Raw genomic sequence first — 26,218 nt, forward strand, 5'->3', positions numbered from 1 at the left:
TGACTCTTGACATGAAGAGTCTCAAAGATGGAAGAAAACTTTTCAACTAAATGCTTCTACTAACAGCTCTCAGATTTTGTCTTTTTATCAGAAATATATTTCTGCCAAGAACATAATACATTTGCATGTTTTTAACTTAGCATTTTGAATTCTATATATACATATGTGTGTGTGTGTGTGTGTGTGTATTCCCCCCCCCCCAGAGCATTCACAAGTAGTGTTAGATCAAGAATCCAGGTCCTGTGTTTTTATGCCTTATTATGTCGACCATCACTGAGCATTTATTTAATGTCATTAAAATGTGAGCTGGAGGGAGGCTTCACATCTTTGACTGTTGAAACCCACTTTGCAGGACCGGGATTAATTTTGCATGCTGCATCTGGTAAACAACACTATGGGTCACCTCATAGACTAAGAGGTTTGGCTGTTTCCTATCAATATTTCCTTCCTCCTGGAGCCACACCAAACCTGAGTGACACTGTAAAAATATGCCACACAGCATTACATCCTGATGATCATGGCCTGAAATGCTGCCCACTCCCCACAAGAGAACAGGCAGGAAGGAAGGTGCATATTTGTGATTCAGAGAGTGCTGCAGAATAGTCCCAACTTCTCTTGAGAATGTTTCATCCTTCTCAAATCTATCCTAACTTCACTGACTGTATGTGCTGTCATGAGCCAACAGAAATAAATTCATGACGTGAGGAAGGTTGACTCAAAAAGGAAGCCTCCCACACCTATTCACTATTGGTGGGAGGAGAAATGCATATACCCTTTCTTGAGGACAATTTTTGTCACAAACCTCAAAAGCCCTTAAAACAGCATATTTTAATCACAGAGTCCCACTTCTAGGAATAAATCTGAAGGAAATAATCAGACAATTGAAAAGATGGATCTTTCAGGACCTTCATCCAAATGTTATTTATAATAACAGAAAATACAAAGTATCAACTAAATGTCCAACAATGAGAGATTTCTTGCACAAGTGGTGGTGTATTCCTGCGAAGGATACTCTGTGGCCAGGAAACCCTTGATGCAGATCTATTTTTCCTGACCTGTAAAGATGGTCATACATACCATCAAATTTAAAAGATTACTAAGTAGAAATCAGTCTATTTCCATTACATGTTTACCTACATATAAAAATAATGTAATTGCATAAGAAAAGTTTAAAAGGGTTCTAAGTACCAAAATGTTATGTGTAGAAAAATACGGTTATTGTTGGGATTATGGATTTGCTTTTTTTTTTCTTAATTTTTACCATGAAAATGTTTATGTTCTGTGATAAGGAAAATGGTAGCTCTTTCTGTTTTGAAGAAAAATAACTGGGGCAGGGCGATAGTAAAAATGACCTTTTCTCCTCACTTTCAGACTTCCAATTCACAGTGAGAGCGGTCCCCTTCTTAGCACCTTGACACAAATAGACTAATAGGTTCGGCTATTTCCTATCAATGAGATGGCTCTTGGGAGCCTTGGGAATGATCAGGCCACAAGCCAAATGGTCCAAGTGATATGATAGGCAATTGGGGAAAATATGAATTAGTAAATGACTCTTTAGGGGCTTAGATGATGCATGCCTGTTCTAAAATCTCTTGCTTAGAGCTAGAAGTAGTTAGTATGAGTAGAGTGGCAAGAGGGCGGAGAGCTTCCTGGGTGAATGAACGCCATCCTAGTGGCCTCTGAGGAAGGCTGGGCACTTCTGAGGAAGGCTGGGCACTGGTGGCCCTCCAGGATACATGTTTTTCCCTTCTACTGGTTCCTGAGATCCTTAAGGAATAGCTTTCCCACACAAGACTTCATGGTCCCCAGGTGTGTTCTACTGCACACTATATGTACACTATACTCATGTGTGTGCAAACACACTCATATGGAATTTCAGTCACTAATTGTGTAACACCAAAGGAAGGCAATAATGATACTTTCTCTGTGCCTATTAGATATAGGATAATGAAATAGACAAATACTTTTTCTTTCATAAAAGTCCTTTGCATGCATCAAGACAGATGATTGATTATTTCAAAGCCACTTAGTCAAATATACTAACATGAATAAAATTTTAACTATTTAACTTGCCCTGATGTGCTTTATTCTAGCATTGCCTCAGAGATACTTGTGGGAAACTTTAAACAGGAAAATTAGTAATATTCCTATAAAAGAAATTTAACAACTTGCAAGACTTTTGAAGTAGCATACCATGAAATCCATGTTAGTCAGTTTTAAAGGTTGAATTCAATCTGGAGGTATCTATCTTAGGTTTTGGATTTTTGTTTCTGACAGTAAAACTCATGAAAAATAAGCAAGCCTGTTTTAAAAATATTAACTTGGCAATTAATTTTGCTCTCAAAGTTAAGAGTAAATAATGCTTATCTGTCATTCTACACTGTTTTTTTAATAATGATTTTTATTTTTTTCCGTTATAGCTGGTTTACAGTGTTCTGTCACTTTTGTACTATACAGTAAGGTGACCCAGTTGCACATACATGTATGCATTCTTTTTCTTACATTATCATGCTCCACCATAAGTGAGTAGATATAGTTCACAGTGCTATACAGCAGGATCTCATTGTCTATCCATTCCAAAGGCAAAGGTTTGCCTCTATTAACCCCAAATTCCCAGTCCATCTCACTCCCTCCCCCTTGGCAACCACAAATCTGTTCTCCATGTCTATGATTTTCTTTTCTGTGGAAAGGTTCATTTGTGCCATATATTAGATTCCAGTTATAAGTGGTATCATATGGTATTTGTCTTTATCTTTCTGACTGACTTCCCTTAGTATGAGAGTCTCTAGTTCCATCCATGTTGCTGCAAATGGCATTATTTTGTTCCTTTTTATGGCTGAGTAGTATTCCATTGTGTATATATACCACTTCTTCCTAGTCCAATCTTCTGTCGATGGACATTTGGGTTGTTTCCATGTCTTGGCTCTTGTGAATAGTGCTGCAATGAACACGTGGGTGCATGTGTCTTTTTAAAGGAAAGTTTTGTCCAGATATATGCCCAAGAGTGGGACTACTGGGTCATATGGTAGTTCTATGTATAGCTTTCTAAGGTACCTCCATGCTGTTTTCCATAGTGGTTGTATCATTCTCCACTCTTAACCACAAACCCTAAGACTAGTATATGATGTTGAAACATGAAAATACCAATATTCAACTAAAACAACTGACAAAATCATAACTTTCTAGCAAAATAAATCAATGTTCATCTTAGAAAGATCTTTGGAGGGAACACAATATTGCCAGAATTACTTTTGGTTAGGATACTATACTTCATATTACATTCTTATCCTGTCTTTTAAACCATTCCACCCTCACCAAAGAATCAAATCTGTTCCATAACTTCAATCTCAAGTGTGAGTATGGTGGGGATGGAGGGGAAAGGGTGGGGACACAGCTGGTCCTATGGTTGAAATGATCCCCATACTAACTAGAAGGCAGAATAACTCCTACTATTATAGGAGAGACATTTGAAGGTGACTTTACATCCACACTGATGTTGCAAGATGACATCTCTTTTACCTACAAGAGTAAACAGAACCATGCCTAGGGAAGTGTGTCCTGAGATGAACTCTACATGAGGTTCTTGTAGCCTCTCTTTGCATGGGCAGTAATACCATCTTCCCTCCCCAGCACACCCCTCTACACACACACATACCCACACCTCACAGGGCAATAGACCAGGCCTTCACACAGTCCATCAGTTACAATCATAAACTGGAAGTTGGGTCATACTGCTAATCTACTCATCAACAGACACCCTTTATGCTAAAGGTTTTTTCTACTCTGTATATTCTACATAAACATATATTCTGTATTATAATTCTATAACTCATTATACTATATGTGTAGTGAAATTCAGAATAGCTAACAATAGCAATATAGTAGTGTGAAATAATGGCACTGTAACAAAGAAACTGGACAGCAAACAAGCTTTTAGCTTCAACGCTCTAAACCTTCTGGCTTTCAGAATTTTTTATAAAACAGCATTATTCCAATGTAAGGTTTTCCTGAATTTCATTTAGAATCCAGTTCACAGAGACGTCAATTTTTAAGTACATCAGGTCAGCTCTGGACAAGGAAACCAGGTGCAATGGCTGCAGCTTCTATTTATCTTTCAGAATAAAAGACAAGCCCTTTGTTTGGTGGCAATCTTCTGCTTGGTCCAGAAGGAAAGAGACCCAAACCCTACAAGTTCTTCAGAGTAGCTGCCATTTCAGAGTATACTAGGCCACAAGCAACAGACTTCTCATCATTTCCTGAAACAGACTTGTTGCTGAGACTCTGGGATTCCACTGAATTCAGTTCAGTTACCCCATTGGGCAAATATCATCATGACTGTGCTTCAGACCCTTATACAGCTACTCTCTCAAGTCTGACAGAGAGACCCTCTGTGAAAGGGTATAGACCTTCTAGCCCTCTAGCCCAACTCCAGCAAATAGATTAAAGTCATTAATGGAAATTTGGGAGAAAAGGTAATATTCGGAGAATATTGCTCAAAAATTTTAAGTTTCTGCTCAAATATATGCCTTTGCTCAAAATCCTCTGTTAGTTTCCCATCACACTCAATACAGTACTTACTATGGCAGAACATGTCCCAAATCTGGGTTTTGGCCTTTGCTCTGGGTCCTTCTGTTTGAAGCATTTATAGGACACATACTTCACATACATTGCTTCCTCATTTTAATCATGTTTGCTTAAATGTCTCTTCTTTTTGTACAAAAAAATAATCTATAAAGACTCAAAAGCAAGTAAGCAAGCAAACAAAACTAAAAGCTGTCAAGTCTGGAAAAACTCTTTCAAGCCAGTTGACCTTGAACAGAGAAACAGAGATAAAAGTTTTCAGCTTTCCCAGGTAAGATGCTAGTTCTCTCTATAAAATATCCCCTAATCAAGTCTGTGTCACATCATGAAAACCAGCCCAAATGTCCTCACAACATTCCTGGTTAGTAAATGTTAGTTAAGAACAAGGAACACCTGAGTTGTGAAAACCAGAGCACTTTCAGCACACAAATCTAGCTGAAACAATTAAAAAACATTTTTTATTTGCTGATTTTAAAGTGATTTACTGCATATCAGCAGCTGAACCACCAGGAATACACACAATATTTGCAAATGTGGCTGCACATTCTCCTGCCTCCCTTGAGCTAAACCTAGGACTTCTCAGCGATGCTGTCACAACCACCAACTTGTAGGTGTGTATTTCCTCGAACTTCCTCATACTTGTCCCTGCTATGGTGACATAAATTCATCTTTGTCAGTCTCAGTTGAAATATGCAAACTTCTTGCTGATGTCATCTGGGAAATAGAGGACCTTGTAGCTAAGCACATACTGTGTGGCTTGGCAAACCTGTCAATCTTCAGATTTAGGACTTAGCCTTTGGCACATTAGGCTTCTCAGTTTCACAATTTAAAAAGGAACTGTTTCCAGGACAACAACCCTGTCTTCTAGTGACCACATGATAGTTTCTCCATTTCAGTAAGGAACTGACTTCACTTTGAATGGCTGAAAATTCACAAACAACAAAACACAGAAATCTACCACTCTTTTATTACTCTTCAGAGCTTCTTTTCCCCATTCCTGTTTTCAATATAATTTTTTGAAGTGGGTCCAGATAGAAAATACCTTGATTGTCTTTCCTTCAGGAAAACTGACATTCATGAGAAAATGTAGATTAACATGTGTAAGTCAAAACTTAATACATGTCCCTATCATAAAGGGTTACTTTCTAAAACTGGAGTTAATGTATTTTTTCTCTCTGTATTTTTGCCCTAATTTTCCTTTTATTATTTTCTACCTTAGTTCTACCTAAACTTTTTAATTTCTTAAAGGTTTTTGTTTGTTTTTTACTCTAGGGAACAGGGCTTTCCAAAATGTCACAGACATTGCTCTATTCCACGTAAAATTGTGTTAAAATTCAATGATGGTCAAAACCGAACACTCTTCATTTCAAGAGCAAACTTTACTGATGAAATGAAGATTGAAGAAACAGATTGAGCATATTAGAAGAATTTACCAACTAACAACCAAGAATTTGTACAACACTGAGGAGGGTACATGTATTTAAAAGAGGCATCAACTTGATCTTGATGCGTAAAATGTAAGTTAAAAGAAGTTAGAATATGCTCCCTTGGAAATTTTTTTTCAATCAAGGAATTCTTATTAGGTATCTATGATGGGCTTAGCAGTATGCTAATCACTGGAGGTAGAGGAATGAATTAAATTAGGATTCTACCTACCTTCTGAGAGCTTCTGAAGATAGACATTCAACATGTAGATGCCTAAGGACAAAAGTGATGAGATGGAAGCATGAATTGTGTTCAGAAGATCACAGACAGCAGTCAGTTCTTTGCCTGGGCAGACAAAAGCTAGAAAATGTGGCTAGGAGATGATATGGAAAAAGAAAGTCATTTTATGTTTAAGAAGTAAAAACTGAGTAATATGTGTAAATTGATTATAACCATGGAATTTTTATGCTTGTAGACAGAGTTCTAAAATTTACTTGACCATTTTTTCCTTGTAAAGTTGCCTTCACTTATAATGGTTTTTTGTTTGTTTGTTTTGTCTTGTCTTTTGATGGCCGCACCTGTGGCATATGGAGGCTCCCAGGCTAGGGGTCCAATTGGAGCAATAGCTGCCGGCCTATGCCACAGCACCCCAGATCCAAGCAGCGTCTACGAACTACACCACAGCTTACAGCAATGCCGGAACCTTAACCCACTGAACGAGGCCAGGGATCCAACCTGCAACCTCATGATTCCTAGTCGGATTCGTTTCCGCTGCACCACTACGAGAACTGCCACTTATAATGTTTTAATTACATTAAGAAAGGAAGCCACTTGTCGAATTCTCTTTAATCCTTTTCTTAGTCCTTAAAATTATTCTTTCTTAGGTAAACTGTAAATGTAGAGAGGAAATAGAACTAACTTCTTGAGAGACACTGTGCTCTGAGCTTTTTATATTTATGACAACTCATTCAATCCTTTATTCAGTTCTATGTTTTTTTTTTTTTTTTTTTAATCCCTACAGGAATAAGGGCACTGAGGCATGGAAAGATTATACAATATATGCAAGAAAGAGGAATGTAATGGATGCTAATGTCTTTCTTTTCTCACCATGATCACTTTTTAGAAAATGAATAAATCTAGTAAAATAAAGGAATTCTATTTTAGCAATGTGACAGGAATTTTCAAAGTTCATATGATGTCTAATAAGCTGCTACATTTTCTGGCCACAGTTTCTTCCCTGTAAATTGAAGAGGTTGTACAGAGGGCTCACTAAGCATGTCTGAGATGCTATTCCTCTGTGGCTTGGGATGGTTTATTATTGTGAGCTGTCAAAAAGTATCCATCTCGGAAATCACCACCATCATACCAACTAACAGTTAATAATCCCCTGAGAAAAATCCACTGCTCTAAATTGCTTGAAGGTAGGACTGTGGGCAATTAAATGGACATAAGCATTTAAAATATTTTGTTTCCTCTTAACATAGATGACATACTTATTTGACTTGTCTTGGTGCTTATATAATATGCAAAAGCAACATAAACATGTAAAATTAAGGCCAATGGCTAATGTACTATTTACTTTCAAATTACATGTTTGATATTATATACATCTGGCTCATTTCAAATAAAGATTACCTTGGAAGAGAACTTCATTAGTAATAGTCTTGAAAGATTCAGAAAGTAATTTTCTGCTTATGTCCTCATAGGCCACATTTAATTTAGCAGAATTCACTGAGCACTTTTTATGAGCTCACTGCATACCATCAGCACATTGCTTGCCCTAGGTCCATGGGTGCAAACCACCTATACTATAAATTTTTTTGAATTTTCAGTTAACATTGACTTGGAGTTTTAACCCAGATAAATTTACCTTGAAAGAAATCTTGACAAATATAGATCACTTGCCATAGCTATAAACTAAAGATAGCAACAAAATACACCACCCTTTTTTTAAATGTCTACTCAAGTAGTACCTAAAGCCCTACCAAATTCCTCCACCACTGATATGCCTACAACATTTGTATGTCAAAATTCTGGGAGCAAATAATTCTCCTCAAAGTGGACTAATCATATTCGCCCTCACCACGGTGCCTGTGCAGCTTGTTCTTACCAGATAAATACTCTAAAATAAGGCATTTATTTTAGACTATAAAAGTGGTGATTACTCAGGTCAAATAAATTGGCTATAACCTTAAATATGTCACATTAACTTTAGTTTATCTGATTTATGTAGAATTTTGGTAAATAAATCAAAAGATAATAAATTCAGAAACGCATCTGCTCAGCATTGCCTTTGAGCAAAGTGATAAAGACAGCAGCTTGCCTTGGAAAACCCCCACCTAAGAACCCTCTCTCTCACCACCAACCTAATTCTCAACTCCAGGCTGTATTTTCCCTCTCCATGTGCCCGTCCTGCCTTTTTGATCTCTGAGGGATCCTTTTTGCTTTTCATAACCTTCAAAAAATAATCTGAAGTTCATTTGCACTGAGCTGATAACAACTTAAAGGTTTATGTCTCCCAAGAATTATTGCCTTCAAGAAGGATGAAAATCAAAGTAAAAAGTCCAGGAGTTCCCATAGTAGCTCAGTGGTTAATGAACCCCACTAGTATCCATGAGGATATGAGTTCAATCCCTGGCCTCGCTCAGTGGCTTAAGGATCCGGTGTTGCCATGAGCTGTGGTGTAAGCTGAAGATACAGCTCTGATCCCAGGTGGCTGTGGCTGTTGCTGTGGCGTAGGCCCACAGATACAGCTCTGATTCGACCCCAAGCCTGGCAAACTCCATATGCTGCAAGTGCAGCCCTAAAAAGACAAAAAAAAAAAAAAAAAAAAAGTGAAAAGTCTAGTGTCACATGCTTACTGCCCCCTTACCCGCCCTACATGCCACCATCCCAAAGCCATTAATATCTACATGTTATTGAGCAAGTTATATGACTTCTCTCAGTAGTTTCCTTACTGCCAAAGTTGGAATAATAATATTTCCTTCCTCATAGGTTTGTTATGAGACTTTCATGAGATAATGTAAAGTGCTTAACACAGCGCCTGGTGCAAAGTGTGAACCTCATAAACAATAGTTGATGCTATTATTACATAAGTTTCCACCAGAGGAAGACTGGCCCTACCCCTAAGTAAAATTCAAAACATTCTGTAAACTGCAGGTAGAGCTTGATACCATTGTGCTGTTTAGTAATTGTTTACAATCAGCTTTGCTACTTGTCAAGATATTACTTTATTTCCTGAAAAAAAAAAGTAATATGGTTAATAGAAATTACTCAGCAAGGTTGCCAGAGAACTAATCAGAACACTTCAAATCTATTCTACTCAAACACAAAAGTTATGAGAATCAGTTTTACAAACAAAAATCATTCTTCCCCCACCTCTAACCATCACCACTCCTCCCAAAAACAGTCTGAAAGTTTGGCACCAAAACAATATCTTGCTTTCTATTCTGTTCTCCTGTGAGGGCTGAAACTGCTTTCCCAATTATTTCTACAGCGTGTGCAGTTACAAAGGTTATTGTGACAGAGGTATGCGGACCAAAGCTCTGAGTATTCTAGTTGAGTTGCTGGAGGTGAACCCTGAGAATTTGGAAAACACAAGAGTTGAGCTTTGCAAGTTCCTTGAATAGGGACAGAACAAGAGGTTGTGGTCAGCACATGACATGCATTATTTCCTGAACTGAAGGTGTTTATCCTGATTCCTTCTATGGGATCCTGTTCCCACCTTATCAACTGAGAAAATCACACCTAACTGCTGCTGTTGTCTGGGGACTTCCTACCCTCCTCCCACCCCCTCTCCTCGGACTAACTCTTCTGAAAGCACCTGCTGGGTGACATGGGAGGGAAGGTCATGAGAAAGTCAACAGTGTGACAGCCACTTCCTCAGCCATCCTGATCTTATCCTTGAAGATGGATCACGTTCCCCTGCTGAACCTGTTATAAATAGCAGTTAGCAGAGCTGGGTGGTACCAACAAGACTACACAGATTTAGCATACGATTGATAGTTTCAGTCTCTCCTATGGGCTCTGACTAGAAGCTTATTCCTACCCTGGGCTTTCATGGACCCACAGAACTGTTACATACCCTGCCACCCACATCTCTAGTCTAGCCTTTGCTTCTCCCAACCAGCCAAGAATCTTTCAAGCTTGACTTTCTACTGTTTGCATTGCAGAAAACAGTAGATGAAATTGGAGTCATATTTTATTTAATGCCATTTTTCAAATTATACTCAACTTTATTTGCCATGGCTCCCAAATAGTGTGTATCCTTCATCATTTGGCACCATCCCTTTGAGATTCACTGTCTCAGAGATTTTATAATGTTTAGAATGTGCTATAGAATGCCCAAAGGCCAAGTTTGTTTGAGAACTGTTTCCCATTCTAGCGTCAGCATAAAAGAATCAAAGCAAACCCATATGCAGCTTTCTCTGATCATCCCAATGTTTCCTATAAATTCAGGGGATCATCAGCCATCACAAAAGCATGACAAAGTCCACAGGAGTCAGCATAGATAGACTAGAAGTTTCTATCCAAAGAATCTACTGTGCTAAAGCTTCAAGACATTGCTAAAAGCTTGTTTTTAAAGTAGTATTTGATAGTGATATTGTAGACATTAGCTTGTTTCTTCCTTCAATAATATGTTTGAAGAATATCCCCAATGTTTAGATAATAGAAGTATTAGAATTTTGCAGAAATTGGAGAAGGTCTGACTAAATATCATTTGACGAGAATTTCTGAACACATACCATTTGCCACATACTATTCAGAAGAGCAAATATCTTCCTTTCATAGACAGTCTAGCAGAAAACTTCTTCACTGAGGAAAATAATAATGAACCAAGAAGAATCCTGATGTTCTTACCGACAATACTTTTAAAGGTAAAAGCAATGTTGTGTGTGATTAGAGGAAACTTTAATCTCATTGGAAAGATAAATTTACTGGAATGCATTTCATTTGCATTACAATCCTATTATATTTTCAGTACCTGGAAAAATACCTCTGGATTTTAGTTTCATTATATATTAGAATAAGGAGTTAGATGAAATCTCAGCTTCCTTCCACCTCTACTGTTCCAGGTCTGTCATTGTATATTTCCAAAATTTACAGACCTAAGTGCATTATTTGACAAAGTACCTGTGAGACCTCTAAAAGTTACACACACACACATATTATGATAATATATTTTAGTTTGGGGAGTCCTGATTGTGAAGATTACACTCTCTTCTTATTCCTTCTATAAGAATTTTGAGAGAGGGCCGTGTAGTTGTCAACAATAACTCTATGCTGAGCACTGGCTGGCATTTCAGCAGGTTCAGAGGATGGTATTAAGAAAGGCAGAAGGTGTCCCTGTGCCTGAGAAACCTCCAACACTGCTGCTCCTCCAAAGAGGAGCAGGGTTTGCCCTGAGCCTGCCTCTGCCTGGCCAGTGCAGGACAGCGAGGGAGGCCCCACCCTCTGACCTTTTCAGCTGCCTCCAACCTGGGAGAATGGTTAGTCCCAGTCCCATTGTTCAGCACTTCCTGATCCAACTTGCTCCCTCTGACTCACCAAACATGAAATCATAGCTAAGGAAGCTTCAAAGGGACCGTAGAAAGCCCTAGACACGCACAGTTTCAATAGCAAAATGGTGTCAACCGTAACCAGACTACAAACAAAATCATGGGTTTATCACAACAGCTGCATTAAGAGAAGACCTCCCCGCCAAATAAATCTGGGGTTCCTTGGGCTGCCTCTCAAAGCCTTTCAACCTCAACCCACCCATTTCTCCAATCTGTACAGACATTGTGCTCCAACAATAGTGCAGTCCTCAGAGTTCTCTGCATGTGACATGTTTGCTTCTGTTTCCTTTGAATGTATGACATTGCATACCTAGCTTGACTTCGTCTCCCCCCTCCACCTTACCAAGCCTTCTCCTCAAGTGAAGCCAGCTGAGATGCCAAGTGCTCTGTGAAGCCTTTCTAGACAACCCTGGATAAAGTCAGTCATGCCTTCCCTCACTAGCTGTTCATATTTTTATCAAGACTTCTACTAAAATACTCAGATGACATGTATTTTTTTCTGGCTCCTTAAGGGAATGACTTTTATTTATCTCTGGATCCTGAGAATTTTCTGGTCCCTAAGGCTCAAAATGTGTCTAATAAGTGAATAAATTCTGGCTTCTGCCTTCAAGCAGAGACATCCTTAGTAGGAGAATGTGTAACAGAGTGAAGGCGGAGGGGAATGAGCCTGAGCAGTCTCCTGGAGCCAAACTAGAGAGGTTCAGGGGGCCCCACACACTGCACCCAATTAGTGAGAGAGGCCAAGAAGCAAATTCCAATTCATTGCTCTTTCGACTCATTGTGCTCATAAAATTTGAATAATGGAGAAGGAGTGGAAGTTGATATCTTCATACAACATGGTTTGTTTCTCTCATAAACATTGGAGGAAGATTTGGGGTTAGTATGCTGACATGACCTGAGGAATCACCCAGGCCCACTGAGAGGACAATTGTCCAATAGGCCACAACCAGAACTAAACATTGAAGAAAAGAGTAAGCCAGTACCTAAGCCTCCTTCATCTATGTAGGCCACTTGCAAAGTAAGAAAAGAGTAAGGGAGAATGATCAGAATATTTCTTCTCTAACGATATACATGCACCATTTCAGTCATTGCAGAACTTCATTGGAAAAGGTGAGGAGGAAGGAAAGGTGTGTTATTAAAATAATCAACTTGGCTCCTGTAAGGGAATAGCCCCTAAATCTCAATGTCTTAGCACAGATGGATGTTTCCAGTCACATCAAGGAAGGAGAAGTGGGGCGCTCTGTGCCAAGGTCATGTCCAGTGGCCGATTAAGAGAAAAAGTTTAGAGTCCAGACCTGGAAATGTTGCATATCAGTCCCCCCGCATTCATTGTCCAGAAAACCAAAACCTTCTCCATCAGCAGAGGGATGGGTTAATGTAGTTGAGCTATTTCTAAAAAGAGAAAAAAGCCAAAATTCTCTCACAGAAAGAAAGTAAAAGTTCAGGAGGAAAAAGGGAAGGGAAAATTAAAATAAAGGGAGAAGTTGAGGAAGCACTGAGATGTCTGCCCCCTCTGGGGTCCCTCTTACCTAAGGCTTCTCTTACCCTAGATTATCACATAGCTGAAGAATGGAATGCGTGTATAACTATGGAACATGTGCATAAAGATGTACACACATATACGTGTCAGTTCCAGTCTTCATCTGTGTGTGTGTGTATATAGGGCAGAGATGGGGTCAGGTATGAAAAAGAGCATAAGATATTTAAAAATACATTTACATAAGCTATATATTTCCTTTTCACACTGATTTCTTGTCATATTCAAATTATTTGGGCTTTGCACTGCATACACATCTGCAAACAGGCCATTTCCTTTCACTGTCTTTTCCTTAGGGGCACAGAATGTGTTTTCCATCTATTTCAGTTAGAAAAAAAAAAAAAAAAAGTAACACATTCTAATCTGTTTTCATCCCACCTCTTTATCTTTTTTCCCTTATCTTCCAGCCAACTGCTACTATTTGTTTAAAGATCTAGGCAAATTCTCTCAGCAACTTGTACTTATTTCTATGACAGCACTTTTGAATGGTAATTATTTTGTTTGTGTCCTTGGCTCCCTTGCTGAAGAGTTTCCTGAAGATCAGCTCTTCTTGTACATTCAGCGCTTCACAGAGCCCCCTGTATATAAGAGTGAGTGTGTCCATATAAACTACTGACCAAACAGGGACATTTTGGAGTGAAGGGGTGAGGCACTAATGATTATGTGAAATAGTAGGAGGAAACCAGAGCTATCTCTGGAAAATAGAGACATTCTATAGATATATGTTGAACAAGAATATACACTCTATTTTAGCAATGCTTTTTTTTTTTTAATCTGATTTTGCTTCATCTTGTATCCCCATTTCTCAAAACCATGACTGGCATCTAGTTTGTGTACAATAGAGATTTGTTAACTAGATGAAGGACTGGAAGAAAACAAAATAGGTGGCAGTTCTACAAGTCCCAGTCTAAAAACCCTTTCACCATTTTTTTCTCACTTTTTCACCCAGTGTGCACCTTCAATAGCTTTGCCTAATGCGGTAGACCTCCCATACTGTTTTTCCATACCTCTACCAGGACACAAAGCTTCCCCTCAGATACATCATGGCACTAAATTCTTAAAATAGGAAACTAACTTGCTGCAGCAACCAAGCTATTTTGATTCAGAGATTTCGTCAAAGTGATTGAGGTATCATCACATTAGATTCAAGTCCCCAGGCCAAGAGTTTTCTTTAAACCATCCTGACATTTCTCCCCTCCTAGATGTGGGCACAGGAGCAGTGGGAAGCAAAGTAAATTTCTGTCCCAGAAGCAGCTGTGCTAGAGAGGGATGACGTAGTGTGGCACAAGGGACATTTGAGGCCATTATAATCAGAGGAAGAAGGGGAGGGGCTGATGGGGTTGGGAAGGACTCTACTGTATTCAACTGAGTCATCACCCCAAAGAATCTGAGGCCAGAAACTAGAGACGGTGTATTTGGGGGAGTGGGGGCTGGTGAGGGTAAGGACGAGCTGGCTTAGAGTCTTTTGGAAACATCATGGAGGGCTTTGGTGAAGCCACTCAAGAATCGTGGGATGGGTTATTTTTCAGGTCAAGGTTAGGAAGGTCTTGGAGCTGAGGCCACTTGCCCAAGCAGGAAACCCCTCCTGGGAAGTGCACATCCTCCCCTTTCTGGGCGGTTGTGACGCAGCAGCGGCGCAATCTTCCATGCCCTAATTAGCGCTCTTGGTGTGACAAGGGAGGCTCCCGTTCTCAGGTTTCCTTTCTGTGTTGTTCTACAGATGGTTTCACGGGAGGACCACAAACTCAGCTCCTCTTCAATTTTGTTGAAGAATATCAGTAAATTGCAATTGTTCAGAATCAAAATTTCATAAACTTGGCTGCAGACTAGTTGTGATGCAAAAACAATCGCAAAAGGTTTTGCCTTATTGCTTTATTGACACAGCCTTCCTGTCCCCACATCTTGCTTCCTCTCAGGAAAGTGGGACGTGTTGGATGATTTCCCAGCTTCTATTTGGAGAGGAAGTCTGCAGGTTTTCCACCATCCAGCCCCCGCCAATCTCCCCTCGCCTAGGAACACCTGCAACCAAAGGCTATGCCCGGGCTCTTTTGTGCATTTGCAGCTATCAAAATAAATGAGCCATCTTGGATGGGGAAATTACATCTCTTTTCAGAGTAACTGCATTCCCCACTCCCCATGTATGCACAAAGACACGTGCCCTGATGTTATGCACATTGCCTATGACTAGAATTACAAGTCAGGCATTTTGCATCCCAAACCAGTGTCAACAAATATCTCTACAGACCTTCTAAAAGACCTCATGTACTGGCAGCTTCTCCTTGGTGCATCCCATTTGTTTTGCACTGGGTAAATTCTTCAGCTCACATAATAATGGAAAACAGGAGAACTGCCTGCCTCTTGTCTTCAGACTTATCACTAATGCAATGCTAATAATTCTTCCTGGGTACAAGTCCTTTTCTCAGACACTCATTCACTCCCATCCCAGGCACCTGTCTCAGAAGCCAGCATTCTACAGAGAAACTGGGCTCCTTGCCCACTTCCCCATCCTCCTAGGCCTCTACAGTTGGTGCCGACACCAGGGAGCTTATGACAGCTTTATGCTCAACCTGAGACTCAACTTGGGGTTTGAGAGTATGCTGTTTTTTAGATGGATGCTCATCTATTGCTAATTATTTGCAACCCTGGCTTTGAAAATGGAAATAGTCATTTGAAATTCCTTTGATGTAAAAACAACAAAGAACACAAATCCACAGGCCAAAAGACTGATCCTGAGATGCAAGGCTCCCTGCCACCTCACTACCACTCAGATGTGTCTGCTTGGGGCTTGTAGCTGTGCTGGCAATGGTGGCAGGAGAGGTGTAAGTGTGAGGATAATAGGCCTGTGTGTGTGAAGGCAGATTGTTCCATGGTACAGAACCTAGCTCCATTCTGGAATTTTCTTAGGCACCTGGGCTGGGTTTGATGAGACCAAGAATGTGGTATGCGGCCACCCTTTCACTGACTTCCTCACACACCAGAAGGGACCCCAAACCGAAAGTGACCATATCCTGTTTCATCAGTCACTCTCCAAGGTCTGGTCACTTCCTTTAAAGGGAGTCAGTGTTAGGAGATCAAAACCTTCAGATAACACTTATCCCAACAGTCCTTTTCTGCTCAGATTGACTTTATAGAAATACAGACCTCAGCATCCATCTCCTCTGAATCAGACTGAAGTTTTTAGTCTTTTTTCAAAATACTCTACCTCCACTATAGTTTTCAGATTATGTTAAGAACTTCCCACTTAGAAAATGCAACATCTTCTCCTCATATCGATTTCTGCCATCTGTTCCTAGTTCACTTCTTTTTGCTTTATCTGAAGCCTACTGATTTTTCAGATTCCCAAGGGAAGTCCTGCTGAGAGAAGAAAGCTCACATTAATCTTCCTCTCCATAGAATCTCAGGAGTGATTACTACTTGCTGGACTTACTTGGCAGTGGTCATATTTATCTTTCATCGTGGGTCACTTTTTATATGTATACATCTTAGCACCAGCTGGATTGAAATTCTCCTCAAAGGTCAGCAATTCACCTTGCAACAGTTGCTATTTCCAACAGAGCCTAACACACATTAAGTTCTCCATTAAGTTCTATCTTGAGTGATAGAACAATAGAAGTATCCATGGCTGGCCAGTGAGTTGACATTCTACACTAGGTAAAAAGAATCCCGGCCATCAGCTATGACTTCCTCAACCTTATTTCCCTTCTCTCACACCTAGAAACACCAACAACCATTCCCTTCTTCTTTTCGTTTCCCAAATCATAAGCTTTGCATTTAGAGTCACTGCATTTTCCACAAAATCCTAACAATCTGTATATATATCCAAGTTATTATCTCCTAAACATAAGGAATTTGTCCTATTTATTTTTTTTCAAATTTGCAATTCCTTATATAGCACTTGATACAAATATGCACTTTATGTTTGTCTTAATGAATATATTAATGAAAAAATTAATATATGTCATTGTTTTTTTATTGGGAGCTATTTTTCAATAGAACATAGACAAACATACAAACAAATAAAACAATGTTTCTATTGATACTGCTGGACATTTTACTGCAAAAAGTAGTAATTACAACATGTTTATTTTCCTTTAAGCAAAACAAAGGTTACATAAAAACACTACTAAATTCCACAGCACTGCCCCCCCTTAGGTTTTCTATCTTCCCTTACCAAAATTTCCATCTATATTTTTCTAATACATACATAAAATCTCTATTCAGTCATTGCATGTGCTCACTAGAAGGTGTAAGATTTTTGTTAGGATTAGATGTGTGTAATAGAAAAACTAACATAATAATGGCTTAGGAACAATAGGTGTCTCTTTTCATCTCAGATTAAAGAAGTCCTAAGGAGGCAGTCTAGGACAGATATGGCCAGATCCAGTGTCACAAGGAATACAGGTTCCTCCTACTTTGCTTCTTTTTGATGCCTTGTCTTATAGTCCAAGATGGCTTTTGGAAATCTGACTGTCACATCTGCACTCCAGATAGCAGGAAGAAGGAAGATGAGAAGCAGGGTATGCCCCTCCCTTTTAATAATGCTTCCTAGAAATCCCATGCGACACAGCTGCTTATCTCTCACACTAGCAGTCAGGACAATTGCAAAATATAATGCATAGTTTTTTTTATTTTTTTTTAATTGGTGGTAGTGTGAGAAGAAAAAATTTGGATTTTGTTCTCAAGAAGGAGGAATAGCTGTTGATATAGCTAACTGACAGTCTTTAGCAAAGTTTAGTCTGAATATATGGAAAATTGGGAAATCACAGAAGTATCTTATTGGTGAACAGAGGTAACATGCTGAAGGATGAACTGGAGATGATCACTTTCTAGCTGGTGAGTCTGCACATAAAAGCAAGAGCAGATTAACAGACCAAAGCTACATATCTGACCTTCTAGAAGGGAAGGTTGGATTCTGAAAGAAGAAAATGCAGTGGAGTCTTTCTGCCAATATTTAACCTCACTATAACAAATACCGATTAAGCAGATGATATATACTTGTTTTGGTTATGTATATTCTTATGAAATGTCAGTGTTATAATTATGAGGAATTCCATTTACAGAGTCAACTTGTTTGGATTGGCCCATTATTTTAGTCCAGTGCTGCTCAAACTTAACCATGCATAGGAATTAATGTAGTGTCTTGCTAAAATGCAGATTCTAATCCAGTAGGTCTCAGGGAAAATCAAAGTTCTGTTGCACTTTAAGTAGCAAGGCTTTGCAAGCCTCAGCACATGTCAATCAATGTGTTACTTCATGTTTCCAGGGGTGTGAATGTCAAGTAGGTAAAGATGTCCAAGAGATTTATAGAGGCTAGAATGGAGGGATCAGAGAAGGCAGGAGATCCCTCAAACTACAATGGAAGTCTAACCCAGATGAGAGAGAGAGAAGAGTATGTTGAAGGAGCAGCATTCTACAGAGACCTGTAGGGAAACCTGGGCCAAAGATGCCCATCAGAGTGTCAAGTTCACAGGAATGGTCTTGCACTGGTGCTCTGACCGTGCTCTGTCATTGGTTGGGAGCAGCCTGTGAGAAGCCTGGTGGATGAAGAGAGGCAGCAGCTGGGGCCACTGGTCAATTACACTTCATGCAGCAAGCGAGCTGAGTGGTGCATTCTAACAGTTGCTACAGTCCATATTCTTGCCTTTGTAAGTACAGTACATTGAATATAATTTATTAGTTGAGGTCCTTGCAGTATTTAACAGTGTTTATCAACAAATATTAATTTTTCAACATGGATTTACAGTACATGGCCTACAGTGCCTTCAGTAGATATTTGTTACTAAAAAAAAAATTGAAGATGAAAGAACTACAGCAATAAAGAATGGACTGGTATAGGACCCAAGACACACCATGGAATTTGCATGGCCAGGGACAGTAAATTATTCCCGACCTACAGTCTTGGCATTTGCTTCTTTCTCATAAAAGCTGATTGTAGCAAATATTATCCAATTTTAGATTCCAGTTAGTTGATGTTTGATTGTAATTAGTTTGACAATTTGGATTCATTTCCTCTAAAGAAACCATGGAAAAAATAATTTAATGGAAATAAATTAACCATCATGGAATTTATGTAACTCGCTCATATTCACTTTGAACACTGAATGTGATTACATAATAATTTTGGTTCAAAATTAAATCATTTGGCACACTTTTGTAGAATGAAATTAGCAATGTCCCATTTAATTTGTTTCAGGCACCAACATTATCCACTTTTGGAAATAAAAGACCCTGGGAGATAAAAATTAAATCAGAATTATTGTATTTTTATTCAGATTCATTTTCAATATATTACAGTTCATAAAATTACAAGTCAAAAATGACTATTTCTGAATTTCAAAAATTTACAAACCTTGACATGAAGGGACATTTGGCATTTTATGAGTTTGGAGTTCAAATTTTGTCTAGTCTGTTTTTTTTTTTTTTTTTTTTTTTTTGTCTTTTTAGGGCTGCCTCCACCACATATGGAGGTTCCCAGGCTGGGGGTTGAGTCAGAGCTGTAGCTGCCAGCCTATACCACAGCCACAGCAATGCAGGATCTGAGCCATGTCTGAAACCTACAACACAGCTCACAGCAATGCTGGATCCTTAACCCATTAAGTGAGGCCAGGAATCAAACCTGCATCCTCATGGTTACTAGTTGGGTTGGTTACAGCTGAGTGACAGCAGGAACTCTTTTTTTTCTTATTATAGTATCATGAGTCAAATGACTTGTGTCTTATATCAGCATAGAAATGCTGATATAACTTGATCATTTTTATCTACAAGCAGTTGTCAGAATTCATAGAAAATCTTAACATGTATTACAGTAGAAAATGTAATATTGATATAATTTGGGTGGTTGGTGGGGAGAATTCCCTCAACCTCAAGAATCTATTGATTATATTATTTTCATCATTGTGACTCTACATCTAAAAGCATCATTCATTCACCCATTCATTCTTTCATTCAACACATTATTACTGAGTAGACTAAGGACAAGTCACTGTGGTCAACTCTACTGGGAAATGAAGAATAAATTAGGCCCACTATTTACTCTCAAAATGCTTTGGAATGTAAAAATGATGAGGGCATTTGGATAAGTTACCCCCTGTCCTTTTCTCTGTAGCCCTTTGAAGCAGGTTTATTATTCCAAGTAAGTGTAACAGGCAAGGCTCTGTAAGTCTGTGGCAGTAAGATCTGTGTTTCACCTGTTTGATTTTGAGCTCAGAAGAGAAAGCGGTAGTTGCACTACTGGGATAATCAAGCTTCTCAAAGAGGATACATTTGACTTTGGAGTGTAAGGGTCATGAGCATTTCAATGAATGAAATGACAGAGTGGGCATCCAAAACCAAGGGAATGGCAAGATCAAAGACTCAAAGAATAAAAAGACAGCCAGACTCCAGAAATAATGAGTATTCTGGACGGTTTATATAGGGAGCAGTAAATAAAAGGAATAAAAAGATATAGATCAAACTTAAGAGGGCTTTGTGTAACATGCTGAGGAATTTGTACAGAAATCTCATAGGGAGTGGGAAACATTTCAGGTCTCCAAAGAGAGTGCTGATATCATTCTCTAGGAAAGTTGATCTGGGGTGTGGTATTTTTTTGATGAGGTAGAAAGTGTCAATTTGTTGCTTTCTGGAAAATAAAGTTTTTCAGTGGCTATTGTGAGAATTGATGAGGTAAACCACAAGAAAGATTTCTAGGAAATAGACAGGAATAACTAATTACTAAATATGCAGTAGATGGAATCTGCATGATTTGCATATTCAAAAAAAAATAAAAGGCACGTGGGAATTGAAAACCAAAGTCGGAGTGATACCAGATGGCGTGGCAGAAATGTGGGGGTCAAGGCAGCAGGGACATCTGGAGTCTGTGTTGTTAGAAAGAGCACGGAAGTGGCTGACCACCTCTGTCTGGAACCATCCTCTCTGCTTCATCTTTTGCAATCCTTTTCTTTCTCTTTCTTTAAATCTACAGACATACTGGACAGTTTGCACAGAAGCAGAATTCTTTCTCCTGACCCAGAATTTTTGAGTCAGTCTTACATGAACTTGAATCCGAGCTCTGTCAGTTAGTCACTAGCTATGTTATCTTGGGCAAGTTACTTGAGTGCCCTTGATCCTCAGTCATATGGAGGTAACATAAATAAACTACCTCAGAGAATTATGAGACTGAAATGAGTAAAATCATACCAAAAAAAAAAAAAACTTAAGAAAAGTCTGCTGCGTTCTAAGTACCCAATTGTTTGTTATTATTATTCGCAAATAAACTAAGCTTTGATCTTTTCCTCACCCTTCCCTTTTTGCTATCAAAATGTTGAAGATAAGTCTTCTGTTATTCCTCCAGGTTTTGCCTCTTAGAAACACCTCAGAATGCAACTCTATCCAAGATTGCTGGAACTATTGTTTGGAAGGTAACCTTCAAAGTAACCAGAGGAAGCTTCCTATGCTTCTTCCTCAAATTCTTTGATCTCCATCTTTCTCTTTTGATCACTCTCCATATAAAAATTCCTCTCTCTGTGACATCCTGTCTAGATTCTACTCTTATTTCCCCTGCTGCCTTTTATCTAATTTCTTTCTGGCTTCTCTTCCAGGTCAATAAATGTAGGTGTTTCCCAAACTCTGCCCTTGGATCCTACTCTTGCTTCATGATCACATCTTTTCCCAAGGCTTAAGCAACCCTTTCCAGGTATTTCCAAACTCTGCATCCCTAGTCTTTATCACCATCCTAAGCTCCAGTGCCACATTTCAACACCCCTTTCTAGACATCCTGTGTCACTATAAACTCAAGTTCAAATCCCAACTTGATTTGTACCTAAATACAAGTTTTCAACCTTCTCATTTCCATTAGTGACACTATTCTTGAACTAGGCAGCCAGAGGGAAAAAACCCTCAAGATAATCTTGGAAATTCCATCACCTTTCTCCCATCTTTGAGGTAGTTGCCAAATCATATGAGTTGTGTCTCTTCAGTGTCTCTCACAGCCATTTCTAAGAGCTACCCCTCTAGTTCAGGTCTTGATGATGTCTTACCTAGATTACTGCTTGATAAATGCCAAAGTTATCTCTCTGCCTCCATTCTTTCACACTTCCAAATTTTCCTCACCATGTTGCCACATTAATGTCCCAAATACGGCTCTGAAAAAGATCCTGACTTTTTCAGCACTGTTGACTTCCCTAGGCTAAAACTATACTTCATTAATAACTCTATCATTAATAATATATGCTCACATATTAACTATTCATATATTTTATCTTGCCTTTTCACTAAAATTGATCTCATTAAAGTTAAAATCATAGAGCTGCCACCACTCATACTAGGAGAAATGCCTTAAACATAGTGGCTCATGATAAGTGCTTACTAAATTAAAAAGCCTTAAACATTCCACATTTCTTATCAAGAAAAATAAAAATTCCTTAGCTTTAATACATTCTGCAATTCAACCCCAATCTAGCCTTCCTACGTCTCCAGTTTATTTCCTTTATTTTGTACCATGGTGCAAGGGACTGAATTGTGTCCCCCTTCCCCCCAAATTTGTGTCTTGAAGCCCTAACTACCAATGCAATAGTATTTGGATATGAAACCTTTGGGAGGAAATTCAGGTTAGATGAAGACCTTAAGGCTGGAATTAGTGATGGAATTAGTGACTTTATAAAAAGAGGAAGAGAGAGAGCCCTCACTCTCTGCCATGTGAAGGCATAGCAAGAAGGCAGTCCTTGGAAAGCTGGGAGGAAGGCCCTGACTGGATCTGTTGGCACATTGATCTTGGACTCCCCAGCCTCCAGAGCTGGGAGAAAATAAACTTCTGTTGTAAGACATCTCTTCTGTGGTAATTTGTTATGGCAGCCTGAGCAGATTAAGAGACATGGATTCCAGCAAAACTAAACTACGTTTGTCCTGCATATCCCTTGCCTTTCCTTTCAATACTTTCTTAGTTTGGAATATATTTTTCCTTCTCATTCTGTCCTACCTAACTCAAAAGCTACCTTACCAGTTGATCTTTCCTTCATTAATTTCTTTATCCTCTGGAATTTCTCACAACTTATCCCTCTCTTTTCATACTCAACATACCCTACATGTATGATAGTTACTTGTGTACTTATCCTGTCTACTTGGCTGTGAACTTACTAAACACACGGACAGTGTCAGATTCATCTCAGATCCCATAGTACTGAGCACAGAACCTGGACAATTGAAGGAATGTAATTCATATCATGATGTTCTAGCTGAATAGAGATCCAAGTACAATCAGAGGTTTTTAACAGGCAAGATGAAGCACTTGAAAGTCTGGAATCTGTACTGTTATGAAGGGAGAGTGGAGAGGTAACAGGATAAAAGCTCTGAAAGGAATAAAGTAAAGCAGTGAAGTTGAAAAGGAATGTCCTTGGGATGTAACAGACAAATGGAATTTCTCTGTGAAAGTCCTAAAAGAAGCTGGAGCCAGATCCTGGAAAGATACACACAGCAGAAGAGAGTTTTAGAAATGAAGAATGATAAGGCTATTAATAGTCCTTATAGGTCTCAAATGGAGTTTTGGGGTGATAGCTGTATTTCAGTGGTTTGAAAGAACAACAAGGAGCAAGAAGCAGATTAACCTATGTTCTAGTTCTGATAGAGGAAATGGGAGAAGAACTCTATGGTATAAGTTATAAGACAGTGTTCCCTACAAAGCAACCAGGTAAGGAATATAAAGCTCATATTTTGGTAGTCATTATGCAAAGAAGAATAGAAAAGACAAGTAAGGACTGGACATGACAGAGGTGGATACACAGAGAAAGGGAAAAGGGACAAGACTGAATTAGATGGGGGTCTGAAAGAAAGAGAGGCCATAGGTCTATCCATGTGTTGTGTCAAGCAGAAGTTGTGAATCAAACGAAAGAAGAGATTGGCAGAGGTTATAGGAACTCTTACACTTGGAGTGTAGATCTGAGTAAGTGCTATCCTGCAAGTTGACGAGAAGAAAGCAAGAACATCAGGCATGCTGCACATTGAGGAGAGGCCAGCCTTCCAATGTCAGGCAGTGTTCTGGGTGGTAATGGGGACTTTCTCAGCCTTGCCCATCCCTTCCTACTCATAGTGCTGCTAAATCTACATCTCTGCTCTCCTAGCACCGCTCACAGTCTTCCAACTATCTTCTGGATTTGTCCACTTGGATGTTCTGCCAACACTCCAGACTCAGGTCACCCCAAATCAGACTCCTCCATTTCTGTCTCTAATCCAATCATGTGCTTGTCCTTTTTTTTTTTCCCCCATTAATGCCACTATTCTCCTAATTGCATGACTTCAAAAACATGTTGTTCTATAATGTGGTAGGCTGAAAAATGGCCACCTGTTGACTTCAGCCAAGTTATACTGATTGCTGGTCTCTGAAACTCTCAGAGAATAAACTTCTGTTTTAGGACACCAAGTTTGTAATAGTCTGTTATAGTAACCATAGGAAACTAATACACATGATCTCCATCCTCACATAAAAGTACTGAGTTCTTCCTACTGCCTAGCCATGGAAAGCAGTGATTATGCTGGCTCCATCACTTATCAGCCTTGGGACTTGAGCAAATGACTTAAACTTTCAGAACCTCATTTTCCCCACCAGTAATAAAATAAGATTTAGGAGAATATTTTGAGAACTGAGATAATCCACATAATGCATTGATGATCAATAAATATGAGATATTTTATCATCATTGTCTACAAAAGGGTCTTTGTCCTTTTAGTCACACATTCTTCTAATCCATTCTTCCTAACACTCCATATTTTTCACCCCAGAATAGTTTCGTGACCTGGAAATACCCTCCTGAGGGGATTAATAGTCTACCAGTGTCAGTGAGGAAATCCCAAACTCCTCAGCATGGCAGTTGAGTCTCTCCAGAGTGAACGTGGTTGGGGGTCCCACCCAATCCCCTTTATGAGACTGTGTGCCCTTCCTCAGCTACTGAGTGCTGCCTGCTGACTGGTGAGTGCTACCCTTTCTCTGAAGAATTACTCTCAGATTAATGTGATCCCCAAAAGTGAGCTCCCTGCTCCTCCAGGCAGCCCACAATCAAAGGAGTACAGGGAGACAGAAGCTGCTGCCATTTGCTTCCAAGTGGCCCAAGAATAGGCCAGAAACTTGAACATTAATTTGAATCTGTTTACCTGTGGGAGAAACACTGGCCACTGTCATTATCCCTCCTCTTCTTTGCAGTGCACCCAACACATGGGTATCCAGCTGGGTGGGAGGTATACAAAAGAAGTAAAGTCCCTCAGAATCCAGCTTATTAAAGACTCCCCTGTTGAGGCATAAACATATCTCAGTTATCAAAATAAAAGGTACTTTGTTTCCCATTTGTCAAGATTAACTGACATCTAATATAGGCAATAGTTATAGCTGAGGAAAAATAGCTAATGAGCCTAAAACATCCACATTCAATTTCCACTGTGATGTACCTTGTTCAGAAGATAAATGGAAATACATTTTTGGCTAAATGCCCAGTCCAAGATTTTTGTAAAACAGAATGAAGTGTTTAAACAAGTTCTGAAGGAGCATAAAATTTTATTTAAGGTGGAAAGCCCCATATTCCATTTCTTGTCAATCATCTTTCAAGAAAGTATCCTTATGTTGTAAGTTTTATAAAATTTAAAGTGCTATCAACAACCTGAAAATCAAGGGAATAGAAGGAGCAGACAAAAGATGGGGAAGGGGCAGGAGCAGGATAATCTTTCTATCATGTTGATTTTGTTTTGTTTTGAAATTTTAGTCACCCATTTTAAAGGAGGTGCCTATTTAATATGCTTGAAATTTTTTTTTTCAAAGACCTGCTTTAATACTTCTACATTAAAACTAGTGATAAATCCTTTAAGGATAGAACTGAAAAAGATGGAAAAACTTCAAACATCATCCTAAGCAAACCAATCAACCCCCACGCACCATTTTATAATGTCCTTTATGTTCTATCCTTAAAGTAAGTTAAAAGAAGCATACTCTGTTTTCTAAGACCCTATTAATCCATGCTATATTTCAAAGTCTCTGCTTATGTCTTCTGTAGGAATGTCTTTCCCCTGTCATCACAAGCAAGGGTCTATCCATCCTTTGCAGCTGGTTCACCTGTCACCTCCTTTATTGAGACTTTCCTGCTCCTCCTTCTGTGCCCCCATA

General features: G+C 39.1%; 1 protein-coding gene and 1 long non-coding RNA gene across 4 annotated transcripts in view; one reads left to right on the top strand and one right to left on the bottom strand.

Annotated features, from left to right (window-relative positions):
* The window catches only part of LOC102159433 (uncharacterized), a 908,266-nt gene that overhangs the window by 813,615 nt on the left and 68,433 nt on the right, over positions 1–26,218 (top strand). The window lies entirely within an intron of this gene.
* LOC106506502 (uncharacterized) overlaps positions 1–26,218 on the bottom strand; it is a 73,111-nt gene that overhangs the window by 44,644 nt on the left and 2,249 nt on the right. The window contains exons 2-4 of one of the 3 annotated variants that reach the window (XR_014831365.1): positions 25,219–25,352; positions 6,238–6,379; positions 4,579–4,810 (exon numbers count right to left, since the gene is read on the bottom strand). This is a non-coding gene — a long non-coding RNA (uncharacterized LOC106506502). The remainder of the gene's footprint in view (positions 1–4,578; positions 4,811–6,237; positions 6,380–25,218; positions 25,353–26,218) is intronic. The other 2 variants (XR_014831366.1, XR_014831364.1) reach the window with 2 other exon arrangements.

This window comes from Sus scrofa, chromosome 16 (genome assembly GCF_054392235.1).
Source record: "Sus scrofa isolate SSC_HxYL_T2T_F1_AM1 chromosome 16, Sscrofa_HxYL_maternal_Yorkshire_Landrace_v2.0, whole genome shotgun sequence".
Classification (NCBI taxonomy): Eukaryota; Metazoa; Chordata; class Mammalia; order Artiodactyla; family Suidae; genus Sus; species Sus scrofa.